Below are 8427 nucleotides of genomic sequence, written 5' to 3' on the forward strand. Positions count from 1 at the left end.
AAACCAAAAGCTGGGTTTCAAAATGGAGATGGCCAGTGAAGCTTGTCCCTCAGTGCATTAGCTTCCCCCGCGGCCCACTTTCCCAACAGGGCGGAAGGGCGCGAGAAGCCTTTAGAAATATTATACTTTAATTTAAAGCGTAAGAGGGTTTAAACAACCACTCCTATCTAGTGGCTGATATCTGTGAGAAAAGACCTACCTTTTACTGACAAACAGCGACACACTTGGTCGACCATTTTTGCACGTAATATAAGACGCAAGCGAATGACTGTTTGTTTAATATCCAAAACTAACAATGAGATAAAAACCAATTCAAACTCCTAAAAGGACACGTTCATAAGAGTGTCTGTTATCTGGAAACTCATTTATCAGCATCTGTTGACAATCCATTGAGAGCCAATCCTGATTTCAACACTGTGTTTGGCTTTACTGAGGGTCGAGACAGGTGTGTGATAAGTTCTGTCCACATTAGCGTTTCTTTTCATGTATTCAATTCATTTCTCTGTCAGTCATTCAAATAATTTTGAGTTCTTAAAAGTTCTTAAAGGAACAGTTCACCAAAATGCTGTTATTGTTTATGGAACATGAAGATTTTTATGTTGTTCTTTTGCAAACACCTGTTTGAGATTTTCCTTCCATAACATATCGTCATTCAGACTGGAGAAAGAAACCATCCAAAATACACATTTAAGTGTTTATTACACTTTATCTGTGTCTGTAGGTCTCAGTTCATTCATATCTTTCAAGGGAGTTTTTTTTCCTTCTGCATTGAGCCAGAATTCTGAAGGTTTGCAGTTTGTTTGTTCATATGGCCTATAATTCGCCTGATTTTTTTTGACATTGTTTTCTGATTTATGGAGTGATAAAAAAAAGATATCCAAAATTTTAGATATCTCAAAAATGTATCCAAAAAACCTTTAGCTCAACAAAATGTAACAAGAATTTTGAATCTGGCTTTTATACAATTTCGGGTTCTGGAATTTTATGCAAATTAGGGCATATTTAATTAGATAATGCCTCATTTGCATATATAAACAGAACATTTAAAACAATGTGTAATACAAAGCAATGGTCCTAATGTACTGTGATGCTTTCATTAGACAACTTAGAATTGTGTGCACGTACTGCCAAAAAGTAACATCAACTAGAAAGTAAATTAAATCATCACTTTTGGCAATGCAGTAATCATTCTGTGGTTGTTTAATATCGGTGGCGAACATTCATTCGAGACCTCAGGCAGGAAATGAGAACTAGTCTGACCCTCTGATCAAGTTTAACGTCCACCTGTCCACACTGTTCCTCTGTCCTGCTATACGACATATTAGATTTGGCCCACGGTGATTTATTACAGAACGGTTCAGGGACCCAAAACTCCAGTGCCGCATAGTAATTTCAGACAGATCGGGTTTCTAAACAGAATGGCTCCTTCAGGACGATCAGAGGTGGCTCGTGACCACTGAGACAAAAAGTCCTAACAGAGCTCTGGATGAAGCTGAAATCTGAGAATAGAACAGGAATCTGTATGAGAAAACGCGCAAGTGTGTGTGTGTTTGTGCTGGACCACAGTAGAACTCACCTTTTGCAGCCTACATGCTCTCCTGTGGTCCACTGTAGTCTCTGAGGATTTTTGTGTTTACCCAAAGTTTTAACTTTTTTTTTTAAATACTGAAATGTATTTTAAAAATAATATTTAAAAACAAAAATTTTATATTTTAAAACATGCAAAAAACGGCCAAAAATATATTTATGTAATAAACTTAATATATTTTAAATACACTTTAAATATATTTTATATATTCTATATATTTTATATTTCTACTTATTCTACATGCACACATACATAATAGTTTGAGACCTTTTTATATTTAAAAATCAAAATATAAAATATTAAAAAAAGAACATAGTTTTGACAATAATATAAAATAAATATACATTTTTTAAATTTCTTTATTTTGAGAGTATACATTTTTATAAATATAAAATATTAAAAAATTACTTATTTTATCTTAAGTGTTAGAATATTTTAGAATATCATATAATATATGATATTATTATACAATCCTTTTTATGTTTTAAAACATTATATAAATATAACAAAAATATCACATAAAATAAGAATTTAAAAATAATAAAAAGTAAAAAAATATATATATATATTTTGACAATACATTGCCACAATATTTACACAATTTATTTAAAAAAAATAGCAAAATACATATGCATAACACTGATACAAATTGTCTTGCCTCTAAAGTAATTTTTGTCATTTTAAACAAAATATATTGTCATTTTGGAAAAATATATTTCTGCCATACACAGGATACAACTGTGGTGGTCCGTCCTTTTCCATTTGGTCCGAGTGCAGTCTCTGTATACGGCAGCCACCCGTTGTATACCGCCTGACCCCACCGGCCAAGCTGAACAGATCCAGGACTGGCACTTCTAATCTCGTCACCCAAGATTGGCTCCAAGAGCGCTATGGTTTCAAGCACCTGACAGAGAGCTTTTGTTTGAGATCAGGCAGGCCTGCAGGAATGAGGGAAGCCACAGGACATGAAACTGGTCAGCAGAAATCTGGTCACATCTGCCAACAAGACCAGCTGATGTGTAATAATACAGCTTTTCAATATGTCTTGTCATTCCACACTGCTACGGTGATGGACACTGTACCAGCAGGTGGAAATTTCTACTAGCAATAGTAGACTACTACTCTAGTGCTCAAGTACATGTAAATAATTTTTTGTGAACCACTGATTTAAGTTATCTTTCAACAGCAAATGAGCCTAATATTTCTGCATAAGCGGGAAAACAAAAGCTAACCGTATAGTCCCGCATTATGTAAGCTAACTTGTTTTACATGTTGTGGATTCAGGGTTTAATAATGAATACACACAGTATCATTGTAACATAATAGTACAGATCGATCAAAATACACACACATAGTTCACATTTCACATTACAACAAAGAAAGTTTGTTAAGCTCAAGAGCTCAATAGCTTTGCTATGACAAACGTCCAATTAGCTCATCATTCTGTGAGGAGTTTATCACAGAAATGCATTTCAAGGCCTGCTGGTGTTTGTTACATTGTAAAACAGGCTTGATGTGAACTGGCACACGCTACAGGAATGCAATCTACTTGCGAGCTGCCAGCTATTGAGTTCCTGCTATGGGACAGGACTTTAGTTTATGCAACACATAGATATACCATAGTACTTGAATGGACCATGCTAATCCATTAAAACAGCACAGTAATTCCTAATGTTATTGGCTTTCTTTCCTGAAAGACCTGGCAACATTTGTGGTTCTCATTTACTCAATATTATGGGGGGGGAAATGCATAAATAAATAAATGCAAAAAAAAAAAAAAAAAAGAGTTAGAAATTTCTTTTTACATTTTTTTTTTTTTTTTTTATATTTGTATACATATTTTTTGCTATATTCATGATTTAGGAATATTGTACATTAAGGTGTAAGAGGTCCTTTTAGATTATATTTTAATATAAATTGTAAAAATCTAAAAACACTATAAAAAGTAAAAAAAAAATAAATATTACATTATACATTATTATGAGTAAAGCCATAAATAAATATAAAGATAAATCTATTTAAAAATGTTAATAAACAAATTTATGATATAAAATGTCCCAATATTGGCACAGACTATATAAGCAAATAAATAAAGTAAAAAATAAATGAATACAAAAAAAATTCAAAAGGAAAAGAAAGAAAGAAAAAAACCCAAACGAGACTGTACAAACTATACTGTAGTATTTTGGGGACAGTTTATTAATTTTTTCCCCATTAATTCTGTTTTTAGAAATTTAAATATATTTTGAAAATATGATTTATTAAATAAAATCAAATGAGAGCAAGCACTTAATCATAATAAACTGCACCATTATTCGTTTTTCGAGTGTAGCAGTTTTTTTGTAAGAGCTAAATCACAAAATACGCACGAAAGAACCATCTGGAAACCTCTGATCCTGAAACCAGCCAGGTCATCTTGTTTTCCAAGGGTGAATAAATGAGAAAACCTGTAACTTTCTGCATGAGTTCCTGTGGCTCTGGTCTCTGTGTGATGTTGTGTAGGCTGGCTGTGCCCTCCACTGGCTGAGCTGGCTTCCACCGCCGCCTGCTGGGTCAAAGGGATGATGGGACATACCATGAATAAAGACACTTTCATCCCAAGTTTTGGTATAATTAGTCAACAGCTAATGTGCAGTAGATATTCATCGACATTTGGATGCTTGAAGACACTGCAGATCCGATCTGAATATAAATTATGAATCACAAATGTGTCTGTACTCACCTGTCATTTGATTGGTGGGAGTAGATTTAATGGCAGTGGTTGGGGTTAGAAGTCCTGCCCCTTACCAATATAGGGGCTGGAAGGGTATAAAATGTATTTTAGTGGCCAGTCAAGCATAAGGAAGTCAAAAGCACGTTTGCTGGTTGCTTTATGTCTGCTGCACAGTGTCCCACATAGACCTGTGCTAAAGATGCTGTCACGGTAAGTCAATGGCGATTGATTTATAACAACCAATATCTCTGAAATTGACTTCAGGGGACCAACTGATAGCTAACTGATCAATAATGTATTGAGATATGTCAAGAAGGAGCAGTAGATTGGTTCATTAAGATTTTTACGTTTATGCATTTATCCAAAGCAGCTTGCATTGAATTCAAAGTACATGCATTCATTCTTGCATTCTTTGGGAATCAAACCCATGACTTTGGTGTTGCTAGCACTGTGTTTAAGCTACAGGAATGCTTTTTTAATAGACCAAAAGCATGTTTAGTGTAGGATTTGATGCATATGACTTATATCTTGTTATAGCTTAAAATCTGCGTTACTCTAATCATTTGATGCTGGGAATCTCATTTAGGAATATAATGTCCGATAACGGAATACTTTAGCATAAAAACATGCAAACTCAGTGCTAAGTATTACTTTTAACCATTACTTGTTTTTTTTAAAAGCCCAAACGATGATACATACTTTTTATGTACGTTATAATGATATAAAAATAAAATTAAAAGCATGCATTTCTCAAGAGTATTGTTGGATTTTAATGCCCATTTTCAGCTGTTTTTGATCAAATGCATGATAAATTGCTAATTTTCTTGTCTACTAAGTGTGACATAACATTAAACAGCATCTCATTGTGTTTTCTGGGTTGAATTTGCTTCACATGTGCTTATTCTGGACTCTTATCATTTTGCTTTCACAGAAATCTTGTAATTGCTTCAGTGGCTGTTGTGTTTCTGGCGTCCACCCTATCAACGGCTCCTGTTGAAGGTACGAGCTCTTTTCCCAGAGGGATTATTTAATGACACACTCTTATGTTCAACATACAGCGCCCACACGTCTTTACCCACTCATTAAACTGCTGAATTATTTCTCCGGACAGATAAGGAGCCTGAGGAAAATGACTTTGAGGCTGAAGAGGGCGAAGAAGAACTGTCTGAGGAGGAAGAGGGTAGGAGATGAAGTTCTTTAAGATGTTACCTCATCATCGTCCTGATGAGAGACGATCGTACCACATCAAGAAGCTCATATTGTGGGCAGTTTGACACTAGATGTGATCCTGCAAAAGGACAAAATGAGAAGCTAACACTATAATGTTCATGATAAACAGTTTTAAAGTAAATCTCTTTTAAAACTTTTTTAAAGTCCGTTTAGCTTCATAAACCCATTGTTAACACCATAAACGCATTAATGTGAGTAAGCCCAAAGTCTCATAGAGAAAACAAAAGAGCATTTCACTTAAAACTCTATGGGCTCATATTATTCTGATAACAGTCAGCAGATCTGCGAGGGATTCGGGACAGAAAGAGGAGAAGGGCATAACAAAGGAGCGGTTGTTATAAACTGTATCGATTTTCCCTTTTCTTTACAGATGATGATGACTCCAAAGGTCAGCATATGAAGGGTGGGTGACAATTTACCACCATTGTGCAAAACCTCAGTCATCTTTAATAATCACATAAATCATATTTTACTTCAAAAGTCAGTTTTTCTTAATGAGGCTGAGCTATTCGAAACATTTGGGATTCTGCCATAATCAGAAATTACACTTACAAAAAGTACCATGGTATTATTTATTGTATACTACGTTTTGTGGACATGGGACCAATGGTAATAGTCTGTTTTTTAAGCTTGATCATTATGATTTTAAAGTATGGTAACCAGATAGTATCATAGTATCGATCAAAGCAGCATGCTATTATATGTTTTTTGGACATGACACCATGGTTAAAACCATGTTTTTTGGACAATATATTATTTTAAGTACTTTGGCGTATCATGTTAATACCATGATATCACTAACAAAAATATTGTGATGTCAAAACATATTACAGTGATGATAATATGGAACTTCGATATACCATGGTATTGAAATTCATGTACCATAATATTTCATATTTGATATAGTATTTTCAAAGTTCTTACAAGAGTACCTGGATTTCAGTACCATGGTATATTTCAAAATACCACAGTATTAGCATCTGATACAACCATGGTACCAAAGTACTTTTTGTAAGGTAATTACAAAACTAGCATTCAAAATTTCAGATTTACTAGCATTCAAAAATTTGGGGTCTGTATTTTTATATATATATAACAGTCTCTTATGCTCACCAAGACTGCATTTATTTGATCAGAAATACAGTAAAAACACTAATATTGAGAAAAAGTATTACAATTTAAAATAACCATTTTCTATTTGGATATGTTTTAAAATGTAATTTATTCTTGTGAAGGTAAAGCTGAATTCAGTGTCACATGATCCTTCAGAAATCACTACGCTGAAGAAACATTTCAAATTTTTATCCGTTTTGAAAACAGTTGCTGTGTTGCTTACTATTTTTGTAACAAAAGACTAAAGTTTTTACTGTCACTTTTGATCAATTTAATGCATAATTTCGGTCAAAAACAAAACCTAATTACCCCAAATTTTTCAGCAGACTTAATCGATAAATTACAGAGTTAAATAAAGACTAAAGACTGATGATTAGAGCCCAACCGATATGGGTTTTTGGGGGGGCGATGCCGATACCGATATTAGGGAGAAAAAAAGACGGATACCGATATATCGCCGCCGATAATATCGGTTAAACAATATATCGGTCGGGCTCTACTGATGATTTTCTATATTTAACTTGTAGCAAAAATAAACATTTAGTTCTAATGTGGTAGTGACATTGCAAAAACTAAACTAAAATCAGATCTAAAATGCACATAAAAGACAATAAAAGCAACTTAAAATTTATATAGCTGGTTTATACAAGATGCAAAACCCCTTAGGCACATGTAAAACGAGTGTTTGTCCTTCTAGAAGCCACCTGGCTGGAAGAGATTGATTGACCTGTGAGAAATGATCTCTGGGAATCTTAAGAATATGTTTCTTGTTCCTCTCCCTCTTTTCCCAAAGGAGCCGGATCGCAGCAGGCCACTGCAGCACCCAAAGGCTTGGGTAAGGTGAAGCTAATCCTCTTTAGAGCTGGAGGCAGAGAACACTGAACCTCTCAGCACTGGAAAATAGTTCACTGGGTGCACCCTACTCAGTAAGCAAAGTCAATCAGTACTTAATCTGGTTTAGGGATCAGGTATGTGGGGATTTTAGCCGCATTGCTCGATTTATTAATAAATGTGGAAAGATTGAACATCAGGTGCACAGATTCGTGGAAAACACCAGCCTGTAGCGCAGCTAGATTGCATGTTTGTTGGGCCAAAGTTTCAGGACCTTGTTTAGACTGAAGGGCTATTTTTCTCCAAGGTATGACTCCTGGCAGCGCCGTCGCGGGCGAATCCCCAAACGGTAAGGAAAGTCTACTCGATAACGCAAAAACAAGTTCTGTTCGGAGTGCATTAGCCTCTCATGGCCTCTGGTGAAAGGTGAATTTGTTGAAAGCTCAATGGCCACTCAATGGCCTTTCTGAAGTCCAATACATCTTTTGACAAAACCTTTGCTCTTGTTTCCCAGGTCAGAAACTTAATGGTGGAACTCAAACTGGCCAAGTCTGTAAGTGTGAACCTGATCTATCAGGGGCAAAACTTTCACACAAGTCGTACTTTAGAAAAGCAACACCGACTGACCTTGTGTAAGAAATGCACTACAGAGCTACAATATACAGACAGGGTCATAGCCGAACATCAGAAGGCCAAATCTAGATATATCTTCTCTTTCATGGCCAATCAAAAACTAAACTAGTGTTCTTGTCATTACAGCATCAGGCAGCACATCAACAGCTTCAAATGGAGCAAATGGTGACCAGCATTCCAATCAGAATTTATTAAAACAGCCCTGCATCTTGAAAAAAAACATTCCTAATTCCTGTAATACCTAATTTTATGATGCTGATTTCAAAAATATAAATAAAAACTTCCTATAGCACGCCACCCAGCGTCCAGCTCGGCTTTT

This window comes from Sinocyclocheilus grahami, unplaced genomic scaffold (assembly GCF_001515645.1).
Source record: "Sinocyclocheilus grahami isolate Dianchi unplaced genomic scaffold, SAMN03320097.WGS_v1.1 scaffold695.1, whole genome shotgun sequence".
In the NCBI taxonomy this organism is placed as follows: domain Eukaryota; kingdom Metazoa; phylum Chordata; class Actinopteri; order Cypriniformes; family Cyprinidae; genus Sinocyclocheilus; species Sinocyclocheilus grahami.